The following is a 22,676-nucleotide window of genomic DNA, read 5'->3' on the forward strand; positions in this document are numbered from 1 at the left end:
CGGGAAGAGCACGACGCCCTGCCCCGTCGCGGCGTCTGACCCTCTCCGCCACGTCTATGCTGAGGCCCCGGGCCCGCAACGGCTGAGCCTCTGCGACGGTTTCCCCACCCGTCCCCGCACTGCCGCTCCACGAGGCGCACGCCGCCAACCGCCTCCCGCGGGCCGCGGGCCCCAGACCCCAGGCCCCGCGCCCCTCTCACGGGACAGGAGTTTGCGGACCCGCGCGGGCGGGCCGCGCGCCCAACGCCGGCCTACGCGGCCGCGCGCCCACGGCTCTGGGGCGCCGGCTCCGGACGGTGATTGGGCGCGGACCGTGACGTCACTGCGCGCGGCGCCTGAGGCCGCCGGGTCTGAGCCGGGTGCGCGCCGCCGAGTAGCGGGAGCAGGGCGCGCGCCCGGCGCTCCTCTGAGGCGGCTCGCGGGGTCCGCGGCCCTGCCCTCCCGGCGCTGCCAGCCCCGCCCGGCCGCGCGGCCGCCACCCGCCGCGTGCCTGCCCGCCCCGCCCGTGCGCGGCCCCGGCGCGGATTTGAAAAGCCCGGTCCGCGGGCCCCGCGAGCGCGGCAGCCAATCAGCGGCGCGCACTTTTCCCGCGGCTTCTGCGAGGCGGCGGCGGCCCCGGCGGCGGCGGCGGCGGCGGGCGGGAGGCGCGGGGGCGGGGTCGGCGCCGCGCGCGAGAGCCTCGGCCTGGCCGCGCTGCGCCCGCCGCCGCCGCCCCCTCCCCGTCTGGGCCCTTACGCCGCACGGCCCCGGCCCCCTCCTAGCCTGCCGCTCCGGAGAGCCGCCCGCCGAGGATGCGACGCACCGCAGGTCACTGGGGCGCCCGCCCAACCGTCGCGGGCCGCCAACCGCCGGGGCTGGGGCCGGGAGGCCGGGCTGTGGGAGGCCTGAGGGGCGGCGGGGAGGACCGCGGAGGCCTGAGGGGGCGGGAGCCCCGGGAGGACTGAGGGCACCGAGGAGGCCTGAGGGGCCGGCTCAGGGGATGGGGGACCGGGAGGCTGAGCGGCCCGAGAGGGTCGTGGGGACCGGGGGGACCGCGAGGACCGCGGAGGCCTGAGGGCCGGCGGGAGGACCGGGCGGACCGCGGAGGCCAGGACGCGTCCGGGCAGGGGAGGGGCGGCGGCCTGCGGGCGGCGGCGGCTAACGGGGCCGGGCGGGCGGGCGCGGCCATGTTGGGCCCGGCCGGGCCCTGCGGCTGCACCTGTGCCCGGCCCGGCCGAGGCGGCCGCCTTTGTTCCCGCGGCGCCGAGCGGGTCGGGCCGGCCTTTGTGCTGCGCCCCCGGTCCGGGGCGGCCGCGGTGGGAGGGGCAGGTTGGGGTCCCGGGGCCGGCGCCGGGGCCTGGGGTCGGGCCGAGGATCGCTTTTTGTTTGCAGACGGTGTCCGGCGTTGACACTCGCGGCGCCCGGGCGTTGGTCAGCGCGGGCGCTCCCCCGGGAAGCCGGGCCGCGGTCCGGCCCTTGGCAGGTGGAGGCGGGGGTGAGCCGGGCGTGGGTACCCTGCTGGGGGGCTGCGCGCCCTCGGCCTCCGGGCCTCCCACCTGGGATGTTCCCCTTGCACCAGTATAGAGATTGATAGTCCTTGAAGCCTCAGGACATGAGATGGGACCTGGCGACTGAATGGCTGGTTTTGCTCCACTCACAGGAACCGTGGTTTAAAATCTCGGCGTTTAAAAAATGCTAGTCTTGACTTTCGGTAGAAATAAAATGGATGAGGATATTATGGACCCATTGCAGCACCAATCTTTCTGTGCCCACGATGGGCTTTGACATTCAAGTTGAAACATAGTATCAAAACTGATGTGGTGACGTTAGTCATTTTTAGGTAGATAACGTGTATTGTGTGTGTGTGTGTGAACAGACCCTGTGAGGACAAGACTAACTTGATAAAGTTCAGACCTGGCTTAGGAGGAGCTCTTCAGTACTACCCACCTACTTCACAGACTTTCAAGCCTTGATTTTTAAATGAGTTAAATGCCAACATCACGCATTGATTATATTGACTCTATTTTGTGTATTTTAAATATTATCAGCATGGAAAATAACTTAGGAGCCATCCCATTTATGAACTTGGGACTTAAACTTTTTAATTTTCCCAAAATGTTTTAAGTGCCCTAGTTACATATTTAAATGTGATGAGAGCAACAATATTTTAAAAAGCAGAACGCCAGCAACATAAAGCAAACAAGTTCTGTGAGCACAACCTTTCCTTGTGTACTTGATGTGTGCTCTCATTCCCCACAACTGATGATGGTTCAAATCTAAACTGCCAAATGGAGATGAAGAGGACTCATGCTGTAAGCACGATTACTTTGAGTCATTTCCTTTTCTTTCCTTCCATTTTCTCAGCCACCCAAACCCAGCAACCTTCAGTTTTGGGCTGATGGTTGGTAGAGTGAGGACTTACTGCACAATTTTGAGTTTCTGTAAGCTTTTGTGAACAGCTCTGATCTATTCAGTGCAAAAATCGTCCTCTCCTGACTGCTTTACTATCAAAGAGTCTGGCCTCTGATTCTAACAGTAAACATTTTATTTTAAGAGTATGAGGTAATTGTCAATTTCAAACAATGATGGACAATTTACCTTACATATTCTTGTGTAACATGTAAACTAATATAACTTGTGGAGACATACAGAACAAAATGATAAGGTCAACAGACTGTAGGTGTGACTTGGTTTGTTTTTATGCAATCAGCTTATCCAGGGCTTTTAAACCAGTACCTGCTGAAATGTGGGGACCCAAACGAAGCGTTAATCAGAATCCTGGAATGAGTCAGGAAGATAATCTGAATAGGTAGACTACCCACTCTTCCTAATCCTGTGGGAGTTACATGGGTACAGCCTTCTGCCTATTCAGATTATCTTCTAAAAGGAATCAAATCTTACAAAGTTTACTCACATAGCAGAATGTGAACTTTTTTTTACAGTTTGAAGATTCAATGTAAAACATGCAAAAGTAGCTGGAATTAGTCTTGCTGAGCTGCAGGATTCTCTTTACTAAGTAAGAACTTGTATGAAAGGATGTGCTAAGATGGTGCTGAAGTTCATAATCCAAACATATTTTGTCCTGTGCTATTTATTTATTTTTAGAGATAGAGTCTCTCTATGTGGCCCAGGCTTGAGTGTGGTGGCTATTTCAGAGGAGAGCGATCATGGTGCACTTCAGTCCCAAACTTTTGGGCTCAAGTGATTCTCCCACCTCAGCCTCCTGAGTAGTGGGGACTACAGGCACACTCAGCCTTCCTGGCTCTGCCTTGTCCTTTTTAGCGGGGCAAGTGGGCAAATAACCTTTCTAAGTAAATAATTAATCAGCGGGAACAGAAGCCATAAGGCTTTGTACTCATATATTCTGATCCAGGTGCTTGGTTTTGCCTTTTTTTTTTTTTTTTTTTTGGTGGGCTGCCCATGGGCATAGAATGCATACAACTTTGGATAAGCATTTTAGTCTTCTGAACCTCAGTCTCTTCTTTTGCTTGATTGTGGTAAATGTGACCTTGTTCTCCGAATATGTGGTACCATGTCCTGACTCCAGGCCTTTGTGTGTGCTGTTCTTGGGTGTGGACTGCCTGCCACCTGTCCTTCCTCTTTGAGCATAATTCATGGCTTTTTAATGGCCACTTGTGACCTTTCTCCCCTGTTGGGTTAACTCTTAGAGGTAGGACTCTGTCATTGCCTTGGGCAGCATTGCCTCTGCTGGTGCCTTCTCATGGCAGACACTCAGTAAATGCTGAATACATGGGTATATGGCTTAGAGTAAACAAACTGCCCATTTTAATGCCAGTATCTGGCCTGTTTGCCTCTCTGTTTTGTAAGTAATGGAGCATCTGGGAGAAGAAGCTGAGTCTGGAAAGGAAATGGCTTGGCTAAGGTCACTCTGAAACATTGCAAGTGTATAAGTACAACAAGTAATAGGACAGATCCGTACTACCACCAAGATGGAGCGAGAAATCTACCTCGTCGATTTCTTTATCCTTGGTCAAGACAAAAAAAAAAAAAAAGTACACAGAATACAATAGAAGAGATGACACAGGGGCTTTAGAGGATTAGGCTTGTATTTATAAACTGTATGATTTGCTAATTCTTTTTTAATGAATGGTTATTTGCAGTGAGTACTTTGGGGGAGAAAAAGACTTATGTTGGTTACCCAGGGACTCTAGCATTTTATATTTGTCTGTTGGTTGCAACATTGCTCTTTTCTTTTGAGACAGGGTCTCACCTGTTACCTGGTGTGGAATGCAGTGGTGTAATCATAGCTCACTGTAACCTGGCACTCCTGGGCTCAAGCTCTCCTCCCAACTCAGTCTCCTAAGTAGTTAGGACTACAGGCAGTTGCCACCATGCTTGGCTAATTTTAAATTTTTTTATGGAGATAGTCTTGCCATGTTTGGGCTGGTCCCTGTAACTCCTGGCCTCAAGGGATCTTCCTGCCTTGGCCTCCCAAAGTGTTGGGATTACAAGTGTGAGCCACTGTGCCTGGCCAAGTTGCAGTATAGCTTTTTCCTTTTTTTTTTTTTTTTAAAGACAGGGTTTTGCTCTGTTACCCAGGTTAGAGTGGAGTCATATGATTACAGCTCACTGCAGCCTTAACTACCTGGGCTCAATCGATCTTCCTACCTCAGCCTCTTGAGTAGCTGGGACAACAGGTGTGTGCCACCATGCCTGGCTAATTTTTGTAGAGTTGGGGTTTCACCATGTTGCCCAGGCTGGTCATGAACTCCTGGGCTCAGGTGATCCTCCCACTTCGGCCTCGTGCCTGGCCTGCAGTATAGCTTTTGAAGGAATTGATTGATTTGATGAAATTTGGTTTGCTAGTTAAAAAATCAAGACAGATTGGCCGGGTGTGGTGGCTCATGCCTGTAATCCCAGCACTTTGGGAGGCCCAGGTGGGCAGATCACGAGGTCAGGAGGTTGAAATCATCCTGGCTAACATGGTAAAACCCCATGTCTACTAAAAAAAAAAAAAAAAATTAGCCGGGCGTGGTGGCGGACGCCTGCAGTCCCAGCTACTCAGGAGACTGGCAACGGAGAATGGCGTTAACCCGGGAGGCAGAGCTTGCAGTGAGCCAAGATCGCACCAGGGCACTGCAGCCTGGGAGACAGCGAGACTCTGTCTCAAAAAAAAAAAAAAAAAAAAAAAATCAAGACAGGTTTTGGCCGGGCACAGTGACTCAAGCCTGTAATCCCAGCACTTTGGGAGGCCGAGGCGGGTGGATCATGAGGTCAGGAGATTGAGACCATCCAGGCTAACATGGTGAAACCCTGTCTCTACTAAAAATACAAAAAATTAGCTGGGCATGGTGGTGGGCGCCTGTAGTCCCAGCTACTCGGGAGGGTGAGGCAGGAGAATGGCATGAACCTGGGAGGCGGAGCTTGCAGTGAGATGAGATTGCGCCACTGCACTCCAGCCTGGGCGACAGTGAGACCCCGGTCTCAAAAAAAAAAAAAAAAAAAAAAAAAGATTTCAAATTAGGTTTGTATTAGCATCTGCCTTCCTAAAACCACCTGGCCCCAGATGAGTTTTCAAAGCATCTTACTTTCTGTAATACTTAATGGTTTCAACAAAATATACAAGGATAGAAATTGCAGTGTTGGTTAGCTGAGTGATGGCCTCAGCTCAAAAACTCCAGTAGTGGATAGACACAGTGGCTCATGCCTGTAATTGCAGCACTTTGGGAGGCTGAGGTGGGAGGATCGCTTGAGGCTAGGAGTTTGACACCAGCTTGGGCAACATAAGGAGACCCCATCTTTACAAAAATTTTAAAAAATTAACTGGGCATGGTGGTGTGTGCCTATAGTCCCAGATACTTGGGAGGCTGAAGTGGGAGGTCACCTGAGCCCAGGACTTTGAGGCTGCAGTGAGCTATGATCATACCACCACACTCCAGCCTGGGAGATAGCACAACCCTCTCTCAAAAAAAAAATCAAACCTAAACACAAAACCCCAGTAGTGAGACTACCCTAGTGGGTGTGTAGAAAAAATTCTGTTTTTTTCTGGAAGGAATTGGAACCTCAGTTTTTAAGTTGACTTGGTTGGCATTGAGACAGCTGATGATGTGAATTAAATGTGTTAGGCCGTTGGCTGGTGCGGTGGCTCACTCCTGTAATCCCAGCACTTTGGGAGGCCAAGGCAGGCAGATCACCTGAGGTCAGGAGTTCGAGACCAGCCTGGGAAATGTGGTGGAATGCCGTCTCTACCAAAAATACAAAAATTAGCTGGGTGTGGTGGCGGGTGCCTGTAATTCCAGCTACTCGGAAGGCTGAAGCAGGAGACTTGCCAGAGCCTGGGAGGCAGAGGTTGAAATGAGCCTAAATCACGCCACTGCACTCCAGCCTGGGTAACACGAGACTCTGTCTCAAGGAAAAAAAAAATTGTTACGCTTTTAGAGGATCTGTGCATGTTAATAATGTTCTTATATTTTGATGGTTTTCATATATTTTTGCTGCTATATTATGGAGGCTAATGATCAGAAAGCATTTTTCCAACTCCAGTTTTACTGTCTTCAGGTAGTTCTCTACACACTGCCTTGTTTTTTTAAAATACAGATGTCCTGTGTGTCCCCACTCTTCAGGGGGTGACTCTTACTGCCCATTGGGGTCCAAGACCAGTCTCTCACTGGGCTTTCTGACTCTCACTGCACTACGCGTTTTGCCTTCATCTCAGTTATTCAGCTTATCTCTTTCTGCCGTGTTTTTCCTCTGGGCCTTTGCATGGTCAGTTTTTGTTCCTTTCTTCTGCCCCTGTGCCCCCTTACCCCATGTGTGTGGGGGCTAGGCGTGCTTTCCCTCTTCCTTCCCTCTGCCAGGTCTCAGCTTGGGCCCCACACTGAATGCCATCCCTGACTCCCTGACTGTTTTGGGAGACCCTTGTCTTTTCCATCTTCACCCACTCCCATTCTCATTCTGTTACAGCCACACGGGCCTCTTGCCTGCTCTGAAGCCCTGCAGCTCTGCTGCCTCCGACTATTGCCCTTGCTCCTCCTTTGACATGGAATGCTGTATCTGTGTGGCTTGTCCCTCACCCTCCTTCAGGTCTTTGCTTATACTTCTCCCTCTCAGGCACCTTCTCTGACCACAGATTTAAAGTACTCTGTTGTGACCAGGTACTATTACAGTTTATCTGTGATCCTGGTGCTTTATGAAGTCAAAATGGCAGGATCACTCCAGCCCAGGAGTTTGAGGTTGCAGGGAACCATGATTATGCCACTGCATTCCAGACTGGGTGACAGTAAGACTCTGTCCCAAAAGAAAAATAAAATTAAAAAAAATTATTATATATGTACACACACACTTCTGAGATGGAGTCTCACTCTGTCACCCAGGCTGGGAGTGCAGTGGCACAATCTAGGCTCACCACAACCTCCGCTTCCTGGGTTCAAACGATACTCCTGCCTCAGCCTCCCAAGTAGCTGGGATTACAGGTGTGTGCCACCATACCCGGCTAATTTTTTTCTGTATTTTTATTTTTATTTTTTTATTTTATTTTTTATTTTTTTATTTATTTTTTATTTTTTTTATTTTTTTGAGACGGAGTCTCGGTCTGTCGCCCAGGCTGGGGTGCAGTGGCCGGATCTCAGCTTACTGCAAGCTCCGCCTCCCGGGTTCACGCCATTCTCCTGCCTCAGCCTCCCGAGTAGCTGAGACTACAGGCGCCCGCCGCCTCGCCCGGCTAGTTTTTTGTATTTTTTAGTAGAGACGGGGTTTCACTGGGTTAGCCAGGATGGTCTCGATCTCCTGACCTCGTGATCCGCCGGTCTCGGCCTCCCAAAGTGCTGGGATTACAGGCTTGAGCCACCGCGCCCGGCCTTTTTTGTATTTTTAATAGAGACTAGGCCATGTTGGCCAGGCTGGTCTCGAACTCCTGACCTCAAGTGATCTGCCTGCCTTGGCCTCCCAAAGTGTTGGGATTACAGGCGTGAGCCACCATGCCTGGCCAAAACAATTTTAAAAATTACTCTGTTGCTATCTGACACTCCCCATCTGCCTTAGATTTTCTCCATAGCACATACCTCCGACATTCCATGTGTCTTTCTGACTGCATTGGGTCATCTGTGAAGGCAGGGACTTTTCTCCTTTCGCTTGGCTTGCTGTCATATCCTCAGCACCTGGAATGGTACCTGAGTGACTGTCAGGCATTCAGTGACTATTTGAATACATACACAGCCCTCAGTACTTTGTATGCTTTAGGGGGCATAATATGTCCCAGCAATGGTGTGAATGAAGGGGAGTGGTGTGAGCATGTTTGCCTTGGTGTGGAGTTGGAAAGGTGGAGGGCCATGGACTGGTGGCAGAGGTCACAGAAGAGCCTTATGCATCACTAGCAGGGGTGGAGAACCGTGACTTTACTAATGCACAGGAGGCGAGGCTGGGGAAGTGTGGACAGGTGGGAGAGAATGAGCAGAGGCAGCATTGCCGGGGCTGGACCACAGTGTGAGAGTGGTGCAGGAGCGGGGTCCCTGTCCAGACCTTACAGATGGAAAGATTGGGTAGTTGCTGGTACCACTGTTACCTCTCTGTGAACCGGGGGAAGGGAAAGTGGGCCTTGCTTCTGACCTACCTCATTTCCTTCCAGAAGGTAGCTCTGATCTCACCTACCTGCCTAAAAATGTGTTACTGGAACTTCACTGTTTGCTTAGAAGAGAAAGCCCTGGATCTTGAGGATGGCGTGTGGTTCCTGCCTGTCTTTCCTTCATATATCTCTGTGTGTGTGTGTGTGTGTGTGTGTGTGTGTGTGTGTATACACCACATTTTTTTTTTTTTTAATGTGTATTTTTTCTTTCCTCTGTGACTCTGGCCAGTGATCCTGCCTGTCTTCCTAGCGTCTTGGCTGGCCAGTCCTTTGTGGTTGCTGTGAGATCACATCATGCTGCCTGTAGCTCTTGTGATGAGCCGCGCCCTGTCCCATGGATCTTTGCATGTGCTGTTGCTTCTTCCTGACTTGCCTAATTTTGTGTTGCTGTGGTGGTTTTATGGCTCACCCCTCATCTCTGTGAAGCCTTTCACTATTTCTACCAGAACCAGGTGTTGCAGACCCTGGGCCCATGGCACTTGATATGTGTGTGTGTGTGTGTGTGTGTTTTCTCCCAAGTTTGTCATGCCTTCGTGAGTACTGGGCCCTCTTATGGCAGTTAGCCTGTTGCACAGGCTCTTGTCTCATTCTCTTTTCCATGTGAATTTTTCAAGTTGAGAGCCCTTTGATTTGTCTTCAGTGCCTAGATGTGGAAAGCACTTAGTTAACAAGTGGAGATAGTTTTTGGGTATTATTCTGTTTTCCTAATGATTTTTATTTCATAAATACGTGAATTTCTAGATTTTTGGTTAAAATATGTGTTAGAGGCTGGGCGTGGTGGCTCATGCCTGTAATCCCAGCACTTTGGGAGGCCAGGGCGGGCAGATCATAAGGTCAGGAGATCGAGACCATCCTGGCTAACATGGTGAAACCCGTGTCTACTAAAAATACCAAAAATTAGCCGGGCATGGTGGTGGGTGCCTGTAGTCCCAGCCGCTGGGAGGCTGAGGCAGGAGAATGGCGTGAACCTGGGAGGCGGAGCTTGCAGAGAGCTGAGATCATGCCACTGCACTCCATATCCTGGGTGACAAAGCAAGACTCCCTCTCAAAAAAAAAAAAATGTTAGAAATAGGAGGCTTCTGTGTTCTTTCCCCTCCAAAATTTGGAGTTGGTGTAATCTTTGTACAGCCTTGCTACATGAATCTTTGAGCAGCAAAGCATCTTCTCATTGAATCCTCACAGCAGGAAATTGAATCTCAAAGATGTCAAGTAACTGATCCAAAGTCACAAGGCTGTATGTGATGGAGTTAGAACTCCTACAGGGCCTGACCTCTGATTCTGCGCCCTGGGAACGAACTTGTTTTGCCTCTCAGGGAAAACTTTAACATATAGCTGTCTATATGTGGATGGAAGACTGAGCCATTATATTTCTGCCAGTCAGTATGGCAGTGTACTTCTGTCTGATATTTCTTCATTCATTGAGTATCAGCTGTGTGCTAGTGATGAGCCAAGACCTATGTCCTTGTTCCCATGGGTTTTATAGGCCTGAAACGGGATGAAATGGGGCGGGACAGTGAGCAAAGGTCATATCTTTGAAAAGCCTGTGAAATACTTCTGTCAAAAAGAAAAAAAAATCAAACCTGAGTCCAGTCAAGCTCCTATGTTTAACAATCTACAGGAAATACAGGGGTGAGAGAAACATGCTGAACTATACTACAGAGTTGCCATTGGCAACACTGAGAATGTGGGAAACTCTAAGACCAGTAACCCATACTCATCAACAGGGAAAAATGTAGGGGACTGATGACAAGAGACTGGAGGTACATGGACTAATTTTTATCGTAGGGTTTATCTGTGTTAGTGTCAGGCCAGTCTGTTAGAGAAACAACTGAATATCATTTATGATATTTAAGACAATTAGAATTTGGAACATTGATTATATTTATTATTGAGGAATTATTTTTATTTTTACCTGTGGTAGTGGTTTTGTTGTGTTTAAAGTAATTCCTACCTTTTAGAGGTGCATACAGACATTTACCAATGAAATGGTACATCATCTGGGATTTGTGTCATGATCCTATGGGAGCGAGGGAGCCGGTTATTTGTGGTTACATCAGGACTTCAGGACTGGTCTAGGTTGAAAGTGGTATGGGCACATGGGTTCTTTTTTTTTTTTTTTTTTTTTTGAGACGGAGTCTTGCTCTGTCACCCAGGCTGGAGTGCAGTGGCCGGATCTCAGCTCACTGCAAGCTCCACCTCCCGGGTTTACGCCATTCTCCTGCCTCAGCCTCCCGAGTAGCTGGGACTACAGGCGCCCGCCACCTCGCCCGGCTATTTTTTTTTTGTATTTTTTAGTAGAGACGGGGTTTCACCGTGTTAGCCGGGATCGTCTCTCGATCTCCTGACCTCGTGATCCGCCCGTCTCGGCCTCCCAAAGTGCTGGGATTACAGGCTTGAGCCACCGCGCCCGGCCGGCACATGGGTTCTAACTTTTTTTTTTGAGATAGGGTCCCTCCTGGGCTCAAATGATCCTCCCACCTCAGCCTCCTGAGTAGCTGGGACACAGGTGTGTGCCACCACACCTGGCTATTTTTTTAATGGGTTTTTTTTTTTTTTTTTTTTGAGATGGAGTCTTGCTCTCTGTTACCCAGGCTGGAGTGCAGTGGCGCGATCTCGGCTCACTGCAAGCTCCAGCTCCCGGGTTCACGCCATTCTCCTGCCTCAGCCTCCCCAGCAGTTGGGACTACAGGCGCATGCTGCCACGCTCGGTTAATTTTTTTGTATTTTTAGTAGAGACGGGGTTTCACCATGTTGGCCAGGATGGTCTCGATCTCTTGACCTCATGATCTGCCCACCTCGGCCTCCCAAAGTGCTGGGATTACAGGCGTGAGCCACCGCGCCCGGCCTGTTTCTGTTTTTAAATAGAGACAAGGTTTTACTGTTTTGCCATGTTGCCCAAGCTGGTCTTGAACTCCTGGACTCAAGCAGTCCTTCTGCCTGCACCTCCCAGAGTTCTGGGATTACAAGTGTGAGCTACTCCTCCGAGCCCTGGTTCTAACTATTTTCTCCACATTTATGTGTTAAGTTTAGAATTCCTTATCACACAAAGCAAGTCATGAAGGAAAGATCTAAGTGCATCTAGTAGGGAGGTTATACCTGACAGGGCTTTGGGAAAGACTTCTTGATGGGATAGACACTAGAGCAGGGAGCAGAGAGCAGAATGAGGGTTGGGTGTTGGCTCCATGAGGGTAGGGGTGAGTATCAGATGAAGGGAAGAGCCTGTGCAGAACTTCCATGATAGAGCAGGAAAAAGCTGGTATGGCTGGAGCAGAGGGAGTCGGGCACGTTCTTTTAGGTCCTATTAAGAGCAGTGTAGGCTGGGCGCGGTGGCTCAAGCCTGTAATCCCAGCACTTTGGGAGGCCGAGACGGGCGGATCACGAGGTCAGGAGATCGAGACCACCCTGGCTGACACGGTGAAACCCCGTCTCTACTAAAAAAAAATACAAAAAACTAGCCGGGCGAGGTGGCGGGCGCCTGTAGTCCCAGCTACTCGGGAGGCTGAGGCAGGAGAATGGCATGAACCCGGGAGGCGGAGCTTGCAGTGAGCTGAGATCCGGCCACTGCACTCCAGCCTGGGCGGCAGAGCGAGACTCCGTCTCAAAAAAAAAAAAAAAAACAAAAAAAACAGCAGTGTGAGGTTTTTAAGGGTGATGGTGTGACATGAATCTATTTGCTTTGGAAAGAGGATTCCTTAGATTGCTCTATAGATTGAGTTGGTGCTGGGGAAGGTTCGGGAAGAGTGTGTACAGAAGCCCAATCTGTGGTCACTCTGTTCGGGTGAAAACCTTTCCGTTGTCCCTGCTTTGGGTCCCTGATTGGATTGGACAGCCCTGTCTCCTTGAAATGTGGTTTGGCCTGTGATTTGCTCCGGCCAGTGGAAAGTGACATGCAACTTCTGAGTGGAAGGGCTGAGACACATGCTTTATCATATTCCCTTTCTCTTGTTTCTGACTGTGGAAACAAACGGATGTGTACCATGGGCAAGAAAGAAAACTTTGGGCCAGGCGCAGTGGCTCACGCGTGTAATCCTAGCACTTTGGGAGGCTGAAGCGGGCAGATCTCGAGGTCAGGAGATCGATACCATCCTGGCTAACACAGTGAAACCCCGTCTCTACTAAAAACACACCAAAATTAGCCGAGCGTGATGGCAGGCGCCTGTAGTCCCAGCTACTCGGGAGGCTGAGGCCGGAGAATTGGCGTGAACCCGGGAAGTGGAGCTTGCGGTGAGCTGAGATTGCGCCACTGCACTCCAGCCTGGGCGACAGAGCGAGACTCTGTCTCAAAAAAATAAAATAAAAGAAAGAAAGAAAGAAAACTTTGGGTTGAGCCAAGTAACAGTTTTGGGTTTGTTACTGTACCATAACCAATCTCCAGTGGTTCTCAAAGTGGTCCCCAGACTGGCAGCATCAGTGGCCTGGATGCTAGTTAGAAATGCACGTTTTCAGGTCTCAGATCTACTGCATTGTAAACTCTGGAGTGGGGCCCAACAATCTGTGTTCTAATGTGTCCTTCATGTGATTCTGATGCCCTTGAGTTGAGAGCTACTGTCTGAGTTTCCTGACTGATAAGTCAGGAGACTGTTGGCGTCAGTCTTGGTGAAAGAGCTTGGTGGTTGGCCAGTGTTGGGATTGTGGGTGTGGAGAAAAGTGGACAGGCCTAGCTAGGAAGGCTTCTGGAGTAAAATTGATAAGTTGTGTTGTTTGGGATAAGGAGAGATGAGGGGAAGTTCTGGTGCCAGTGATAGCCCTAAGTTTTTGTCTGACAGAACCAGATGGATGGAGGTGCCATTTACTGTCCAGATAGCGTTCTTTCTGTATGCATTTACATTTCCTTCCATTTCAAGGTTCAGAAACAAGAGAAAGCCCATTAAGAAATAAAAATTTGTGAACTTCCTTAGCTAGAGTAACAGTTTCTCAATGAACCCCACCTTGATGACTCTCCCCCCATTAAAAAGTGTACTCCCTTGCAGGACTGGGTGTGTGGCTCAGGCCTGTAATCCCAGCACTTTGGGAGGCTGAGGCAAGCAGATCACTTGAGGCCAGAAGTTCGAGACCAGCCTGGCCAACATGGCGAAACCCTGTCTCTATTAAAAATACAAAAAATTAGCGGGGCGTGGTTGCACCCACCTGTAACCCCAGCTACTTGGGAGACTGAGGCATGAGAATCACTTGAACCGGAAGGTGGAGGTTGCAGTGACCCGAGATTACACCACTGCACTTCAGCCTGGGTGACAGAGCAAGACTCTGTTTCCAAAAAAAAAAAAACAAAGTGTACCTCCTCTGCTCTCCTGATCCCACCTTGTTTGTTGTCCCCATCTGCTCTCTCAGCTGTAGTGGAAGCCCCATGAAAGCAGGGCTCTTGTGTCTTGTCCATGACTGCGTTCCCAGAGTGAGCAGCCTGGGTGGGTGCTCAGCATGTGTGAGCTGAAGGAGCTGCCTAGATGACAATGAGTGAATGTGGCCCACATGGAGCTGCACGCAGGAGTTGCGCTGCTGCCTCTCATTATCTGTTCATGTTTTTCTACACGGTAGCCTAGGATAGAGGCTGGAACTGTCACGAGAGCATGGAGAAGCTTGTTTAACTTAAGACAACTTATTCTTCCTTAAGTGGGAGAGAAAAAATGACATTTCAGCAGAAGCAGTACTAACTACAATGAAAACTTACAAAATTATACTACTGAGAAAGTTGCAGGCATAAAAATTAGATTTTTCCCCCTTTTTTTGTAGGGGAGGAGATGGGGTCTTGCTCTGTCACCCAGGCTGGAGTGCAGTGGCATGATCTTGGCTCACTGCAACCTCTGCCTCCTGGGATCAAGCCGGCCTCCCAAGTATCTGGGACTATGGGTGCATGCCACTGTGCCTGGCTAATTTTTGTATTTTCTTGTAGAGATGGGGTTTCGCCTTGTTGCCCAGGCTGGTCTCGAACTCCTGAGCTCAAGTGATCTGGCCCACCTTCGCCTCCCAAAGCACTGAGATTACAAGTGTGAGCCACTGCTGGCCCCTTTTGTTCTTTTTTTTTTTTTGAGACGGAGTTTCGCCCTGTCACCCAGCCTGGAGTGCAGTGGCACAATCTTGGCTCACTGCAACCTCCAACTCCCTGGTTCAAGTGATTCTCCTGCCTCAGCCTCCCGAGTAGCTGGGATTACAGGCATGTGCCACCACGCCTAGCTAGTTTTTGTATTTTTAGTAGAGACGGGGTTTCACCATGTTGGCCAGGATGATCTCGATCTCCTGACCTCACGATCTGCCTGCCTCAGCCTCCCAAAGTGCTGGGATTACAGGTGTGAGCCACCGCACCTGGCCTCATTCTTTATCTGTAAATTGTATACTTTATTTGTGGAAGACAAATGGATTATGTATTGTGTTAACAGTGTATTGGGTTCTTTTCAGTTGAGTTCTGAAATCTGCAAGTGTATCTTTAAAATTCAACTGCCTGGGCCACGCCAGTAATTCCAGCACTTTGGGAGGCCGAGGCGGGCGGATCACCTGAGGTCAGGAGTTTGAGACCAGCCTGACCAACATGGAGAAACCCCGTCTTTACTAAAAATACAAAAAATTAGCCGGGCGTGGTGGCAGGAACCTGTAATCTCAGCTACTCAGGAGGCTGAGGCGGGAGAATCACTTGAACCTGGAGGCGGAGGTTGCAGTAAGCCGAGATTGTGCCATTGCACTCCAGCCTGGGTGACAAGAGCAAAACTCTGTTTCAAAAAAAAAAAAAAAAAAAAAAAATTCAACTGCCTGTAACTCCTTTGAAACAAATAATAGTGCTGCTTGTTTGTCCAGTATCTACCTTTTTAGGCTGAACGCATGTCTATTTTTTATATACCAGTATGTTCACAGCTGCTATAGGCATTTCAACAGATCAGTGGATTAAATCAGTAAAGAGCAGAAACAAGACATTGCCAGTGCCCTCAGGCTCCTGCTTACGGATCAGTGGAGCATTATTGAGGGCTCTCTACTGATTCAGAATAAATAGTAACAGAATGAATTATGGTCATTGCCTTCTCTATTTTCTTTGGGAGAGGGGGCCCTGGTCATTCTTTAAGTTGATAAACTTCTGAGGTAAAGGACATCGGTCTCAGTGGCCCCTGTTTATGTATATTTTGATAGGACCTTGTCCTTGCTCTGCATTTCTGCCTCTGGGGAGTCGCAAGTGGCTGCTTGGGGCTACGCATAATGCTGGAGTGTGGAGGCATTCTCTGGGTCCTTGAGCCTGGCTGCTGTTCATGGTTGTGCCTTCTTGGTGGGTGCCCCTGTCTCAGGAGCTGTTGTTGCCTCTCTTGGTACCCATGTGCTGTTCCTCTTTGTTACCACCCAGAGGTCCCTGCAGACCTGGGTCTGAGGTCCGGGTTCCGCAGAGCTGCCCTGATACAGGCAGTCCCTCACTGCTCTCTTCCCCCAGGGGAAGTTCCAGTCGCAGTTCCACAACTCAGTAGAGAAACTGAGTTGTGTGAGTTCCAGCCTAGAGTTTATATAAATTTTATTTCCAGAGATGTGCAATTTGACACATCATTATGGCAAAATTAGCTTAAGTATTATTTTTCATAGTTCTATAATCAGAAAATATCTTTTATGAATAATTTTTATAATACAGAAAAGTGGAAGGAAAAATACAACTCTGCCCTCACCAACTAAAATGTTGAAGCATATTTTCAGCTTATCTTTTCCTTTATGAAACTAAAGCACGTCCATTGAAGACATGTGCTTTGTGAGTCTTGTAATCAAAGGTGACAGTCCCTGCTCTGCTCCCTTTCAGAGTTCCATCAAGGCAACCTCTGCTCTTTCAGCTGTTTCCTTTTTTTCTTTTTTCTTTTTTCTTTTTGAGACAGGATCTCACTCTGTCACCAGGGCTGGAGTGTGGTGGTATGATCTCAGTTCACTGCAACCTCCGCCTCCCGGGCTCAGGCGATTCTCGTGCCTCAGCCTCCTGAGTAGCTGGGATTACAGGTGTGCACCACCATGCCCAGCTAATTTTTGTATTTTTAGGAGAGACAGGGTTTCACTCTGTGGGCCAGGCTGGTCTTGAACTCCTGGCCTCAAGTGATTCACTCAGCTTGGCCTCTGAAAGTTCTGGGATTACAGGCTTGAGCCACTGCGCCTGGCGTTTCAGATGTTTCTATTTATCTGTACTTTAAAAAGTAACTTGCGGCCAGGTGCGGTGGCTCACGCCTGTAATTCTAGCACTTTGGGAGGCCGAGGTGGGCAGATCACGAGGTCAGGAGATCGACACCATCCTAGCCAACATGGTGAAACCCCGTCTCTACTGAAATACACACACACACAAAATTAGCCAGGTGTGGTGCCATGCGCCCGTAGTCCCAGCTACTCAGGAGACTGAGGTGGGGAATTGCTTGAACCTGGGGAGGCGGAGGTTGCAGTGAGCTGAGATTGCGCCACTGCACTCGAGCCTGGGGACAGAGCAAGACTCCGTCTCAAAAAAAAAAAAAAAAAAAAAAAAAAGTAACTTGCTTATTTTGCTAATTTTAGAACTTCCAGATTGATATATGTTCAGTTCTGTCTGTGGAAGATGATGAAGATTTAGCTTTCTTACCCGCCCTTCTTACCTCCCATGTTACCTCCCTACTTCTTTCCAATATTCCCAATGTTGTGGTGGTTTGATGATCTATTCCAGAACTTAGTGGCTGAAAAAACAACAACCTGTATTTGTTTACAGTTTTGTAAGTGGGACGTGGTCTGCCAGGGTTAGCTTGTTCCTCCTGCTCCATGTGATGCCAGCTTGTTGGTACTGGCTGTCAACTGTGAGAGTTCAGTAGGGACTTTCGGCCATGGACTTCATTCTCCCCAGTGTGGTCTATCCCATGAGGCTGCTTGGGCTTCCTTGCAGCATGGTGGCTGGTTCCATGAGGGAGGAAGTGAGATTTGCCAGTCGTTTTAAAGGCTAGAGTGAGAACTGTCATCACTTTTGACATGTTCTTCTTTTTTTTAAATCCCCCTTGCTCAGTTATAGCAAGTCCCCACTTTTGACATGTTTTGTTGGTAAAAACAGCTACAGGGCCAGGCTAGAGTCAGGGGACTGGGGAAGCAGACCTTCATGTCTTGGTGGAGAGAGTGACAAAGAATTGTTGGCCATCTTCATTTATATTTTATTGGTGAGGTCTTGCTCCCCTGTGCAGGCGAGAGTGCAGTGGCACAATCATAGCTCACTGTAGCCTCCAACTCCTGGGCTCCAGCAGTCCTCCTACTTCAGGCTACCAAAGTGCTGGGATTACAGGTGTGAGCATGAGCCACTACACCTGGCTAATTTTTGTTGGCTGTCTTTAATCTACCACACTTTTATAGCAAGTTTTGGTTTAAATGAATGTAAATTGTTACATTGTTCAGCTAAATCATACACTGTGATGGATAATACTTGTATGAGTTCTTGTTTTCTGTTGGCTTTGTTTTCCATATATCCGTTACTAATTCAGCCTAAGGTTTTTCAAATGAACTGTATAAAAAGCCTTTGGGATGGTCAGTTACACTAGATCTGTCAGTTCTTTTTTCTTTCTTTTTCTTCTGTGATGACCTTTCTCCCAGAGCTGTCTTCCTGCTCCAGATTGGACTCCTCCCTATTCTGCTGCACAGCTGTTCACATTATCTTCTGAGATGGACCATCTGTTTTTTTGGATCTCATGTCTTCCTTAGTTTACCTTCATATTTGGTGATACGCAGTCTGGTAGTTATCTTAAAATATGTGTGAGGCAATGTTTATTAAGACTGTATGGCTGGGTGCGGTGGCTCACGCCTGTAATCCCAACACTTTGGGAGGCTGAGGTGGGTAGATCACCTGAGGTCAGGAGTTTGAGACCAGCCTGGTCAACCTGGTGAAACCCTGTCTCTAGTAACAATACAAAAATTAGCTGGGCGTGGTGTTGGGCGCCTGTAATCCTAGCTACTCAGGAGGCTGAAACAGGGAGAATTGCCTGACCTCGGGCAGTGGAGGTTGCCGTGAGCTAAGATCGGGCCACTGCACTCCAGCCTGGGCGACAGAGCGAGATTGTCTCAAAAAAAAAAAAAAGGCTTTATATGCCCATCATCTCTGCATATTTTTCCTCAGAATTTTGAAGGTATTACTTTATTTTTTATTTTTAAATTGTTTTTATTTTTATTTTTTTTGAGACTGATTCTTGCTCTATCCAGGCTGTAGTGCAGTGGCAATCTCGGCTCACTGCAGTTTCCACCTCTGGGGTTCAAGTGATTCTCTTGCCTCAGCCTCTGGAGTAGCTGGGATTACCGGCATGAGCCACCGCGCCTAGCTAATTTTTGTATTTTTAGTAGAGATGGGGTTTCACCATGTTGGCAAGGCTGTTCTCAAACTCCTGGCCTCAAGTGATCCACCCACCTCGGCCTCCCAAAGTATTGGGATTACAGGTGTGAGCCACCACTCCAGGCTGCTTTATTATTTTTGAGCTTCCCATGTATATAATTTTTTTTTTTTTTGAGACAGAGTCTCACTCTGTCGCCCAGGCTGGAGTGCAGTGGCATGATCTCGGCTCACCTCAACCTCCGCCTCCCAGGTTCAAGTGATTCTCCTGCCTTAGCCTCCCAAGTAGCTGTGATTACAGGCACCCACTTCCATGCCCGACTAATTTTTGTATTTTTAGTAGAGATGAGGTTTCACCATGTTGGCCAGGCTGGTCTGGAACTCCTGACCTCAGGTGATCCACCCGCTTTGGCCTCCCAAAGTGCTGGGATTACAGGTGTGAGCCACTGCGCCCAGCCAACCTTTTTTTTTTTTTTTTTTTTTAATTGAGATAAAATTCACATAACATTTATTGTTTAAACCATTATAGAGTGTATAATTCAGTGGTGTTTTTGGTATGTTCAGTGTTGTTTAACAGTCCCTGCTACCTAATTCCTAAACATTTCATCATCTCAGTAAAAAAGTCTGCACTATTAAGCAGTCACTTTCTACCCTCTCCTCTCCCAGCCCCTAGCAGTCATTCTACTTCTGTCTTTATGGATTTGCCTATTTTAGGCATTTTACATAAATGGATCCCATACAGCATGTGGCCTTTGTATCTAGCTTCTTTCACTTAGCATAATGTTTATCTATGTTGTAGCATAAATCAGGACGTCATTTCTTTTTATGGCTAAATATCCATCACATGGATAGACCATTTTGTTCAACCGTTTATCAGCTGATAGACTGTTGGGTTGCTTTTTACTATTATCAGTAATGCTGCTATGAACATTCTTGTACAAGGTTTTTTTTGAGACGGAGTTTCGCTTTTGTTGCCCAGGCTGGAGTACAATGGCACGATCTCGGCTCACTGCAACCTCCGCCTCCTGGGTTCCAGTGGTTCTCCTGTCTTAGCCTCCCAAGTAACTAGGATTACAGGTGCCCGCCACCACACCTGGCTAATTTTGTATTTTTAGTAGAGATGGGGTTTCACCATGTTGGCCAGGCTGATCTCGAACTCCTGACCTCAGGTGATCACCTGCCTCAGCCTCCCAAAGTGCTGGGATTACAGGGGTGAGCCACCACGCCTGGCCGTTTTTTTCTTTTTTGAGACAAGGTCTCACTCTGTCACCCAGGCTGGAGTGCAGTGGCACGATCTCGGCTCACTGCAGTCTCTGCCTCACAGACTGACACGATCTTCCCACCTCAGCTTCCCCAGTAGCTAAGACCACAGGCACATACCACCACGCCCAGCTAAGTTTTGTATTTTTTGTAGTGACGGGATTTTGCCATGTTGCCCAGGCTGATCTCGAATTCTTGGGCTCAAGCGATCCTTCTGCTTTGGCCTCCCATAGTATGGAGGTTACAGGCGTGAGCCACTGTGCCCCGCCTACATGGAATTGTTTTATATGAGAACAGAGGTTCTTCCATCATTCAGTGATAGCAGGGTTGAAATATATTTCAAGTAGACTAGTGTGATATATTAGAAAATGAGAGTATTTTAGGTATGTGTAAATCATATTTGCAAACTTGGGTTTTCCATTTCAGTCTCTTCCGCCCCTGGAGGAATGGGTTGGAGCTCGGTCCGTCTCGTGGCCTGGCTCTGGGGAATGTCCTGAAGATCTAACTGCTGTCCTAGTGTTGAGACCTCCTTCTGCTCAGTTAGATTGACAAATTATCAGAGTGGGCTTTAGCTGACATCTAAGCCAGTGGGCAAGGTGGGAGCAGTGAGGCCTACTGTGTCTGAGATGTTAAAGCTCCCCAGAGGGCTGGGTGCGGTGGCTCATGCCTGTAATCCCAGCACTTTGGGAGGCCGGCGCAGACAGTTCACAAGGTCAGGAGATCGAGACCATCTTGGCTAACACGGTGAAACCCCGTCTTTATCAAAAATACCAAAAAAAAAAAGAAAAAAAAAAAAAATTAGCCAGGCGTGGTGGCGGGCACCTGTAGTCCCAGCAACTCGGGAGGCTGGGACAGGAGAATAGCATGAACCCAGCAGGCAGAGCTTGCAGTGAGCCGAGATCATGCCACTGTACTCCAGCCTGGGTGACAGAGCGAGACCCCGTTTCAAAAAAAAAAAAAAAAAAACCTCACCAGAAATGCGCACTAGGACTTACCCAGCCCCAGTCCAGGAAGGAATAGTCTTCCTGCCTCCCCACCGCCCTCTGTGTTTCTCTTTTCCTAGCATATCTACACTTCCTAATTTCTGCCTCTCTCCTCTAGAATATAAGCACCTCAAGAATAAGGAATGTATTTTGTTTGTTGCTCTATTTCCAAGTGCTGGAGAACTTGTGGGACTCAGTGGTTCTTTATTTTCATTTTTTTATTTTTATTTTAATTTTAGAGATGGGGTCTTACCATCACCATGTTGCCCAGGCTGGTCTCCAACTCCTGTGCTCAAGCGATCCTCCCTTCTTGGCCTCCCAAAGTGCTGGGATCACAGGTGTGGGTCCCCCACACCTGGCCTGAGTGAGTGGGTTCTGAATGGTGACTGTTGTTGTCCAGAGCCTTCCCCCTGCTTCGGAGAGCGAAGTCCCTCCCCTCATGTTGGAGACCTCCCAAGGTCCATGTGGTCCTATAGGGGCTGTTCAGCCTCCCTAGCCCCTTAATGTGTCAGGTCATATTGTATATATTCCGTGAAATGTGAATAGTTGTATAATTCCTAAGCACTTATTTTAAGAAACAGCAATGTGATGCTTAACTCTTCCCACCTCTGTTCCTGTCCCCCTTAGAAAACTACTGATAACTCTTTTTTTTTTTTTGAAATGGAGTCTCGCTTTGTCGCCCAGGCTGGAGTGCAGTGGCCTGATCTCAGCTCACTGCAACCTCTGCCTCTTGGGTTCAAGCGATTCTCCTGCCTCAGCCTCCTGAGTAGCTGGGATTACAGGCATGCACCACCACGCCCAGCTAATTTTTTGTATGTTTAGTAGAGATGGGGTTTCACCATGTTGGCCAGGGTGGTCTTGAACTCCTAACCTGGTGAACTGTTCACCTCAGCCTCCCAAAGTGCTGGGATTACAGGCATGAGCCACCGTGCCCGTCCTAGAACCACTGATAACTGGTAATTTCTCTTTTAACCTCTATATTTTTATTTTTCACTTGAGTGCTTAAATATTTTCATCCTTTTTACAATGGTCATATTGCATTTGTATTTTTAAGGTATTTTAAGAAGAAAAATATTTATAAATGAGGAATTCTTAGGTTATTAGTCTTCTTCCTACAACAGCACATCTCCAGTACAAATTTGATTCCTCTAAGTCGGCCTTCCCAGGTTTGACATCTCTAACTCTAATCCCTTCTGTTCTTTGTCCTTGTGATTTTACATCTTTCTTTTGTGAAGGAGATATGTGTATTAAACTCTCAGACTGGGCTCGGTGACTTAAATGCCTCCAATCCCAGCACATTGGGAGTCGGAGACGGGTGGATCACCTGAAGTCAGGAGTTTGAGACCAGCCTGGCCAACGTAGTGAAACCCCGTCTCTACTAAAAATACAAAAAAATTATCCAGGTGTGGTGGTGCGTGCCTATAGTCTCAGTTACTTGGGAGGCTAAGGCAGGAGAATCACTTGAACCTGGTGGAGAGGTTGCGGTGAGCCGAGATTGTGCCACTGCATTCCAGCCTGGGTGACAGAGAGAGACTCTGTTTTAATAAAAAAAATAAACTCTCAGTCTTTGCATATCGCAAGATGAATTTTGCCTCTTTTTCTTGTTTTT

At 48.6% G+C, this 22,676-nt stretch overlaps 1 protein-coding gene and 1 long non-coding RNA gene across 11 annotated transcripts in view; one reads left to right on the forward strand and one right to left on the reverse strand.

The window, feature by feature from the left end:
* The first annotated feature begins 660 nt into the window (after positions 1-660).
* NSD2 (nuclear receptor binding SET domain protein 2) overlaps positions 661-22,676 on the forward strand; it is a 111,943-nt gene continuing 89,927 nt past the window's right edge. For 8 of the 10 annotated variants that reach the window (XM_028848226.2, XM_078002892.1, XM_078002893.1 and 5 more), the window contains exon 1: positions 661-807. The gene's annotated coding sequence lies outside the window, so the exon portion shown is untranslated. Of the gene's footprint in view, positions 808-21,304; positions 21,432-22,676 lie in introns of those variants that run through there. The other 2 variants (XM_078002890.1, XM_078002891.1) reach the window with 2 other exon arrangements.
* On the reverse strand, positions 5,877-9,880 carry LOC144341084 (uncharacterized). Its single transcript, XR_013417685.1, has 3 exons — positions 9,568-9,880; positions 6,326-7,197; positions 5,877-6,275 (listed from the first exon to the last, which is right to left on the reverse strand). It is a non-coding gene; the product is annotated as an uncharacterized LOC144341084 (long non-coding RNA).

Source organism: Macaca mulatta, chromosome 5 (assembly GCF_049350105.2).
Source record: "Macaca mulatta isolate MMU2019108-1 chromosome 5, T2T-MMU8v2.0, whole genome shotgun sequence".
In the NCBI taxonomy this organism is placed as follows: Eukaryota; Metazoa; Chordata; class Mammalia; order Primates; family Cercopithecidae; genus Macaca; species Macaca mulatta.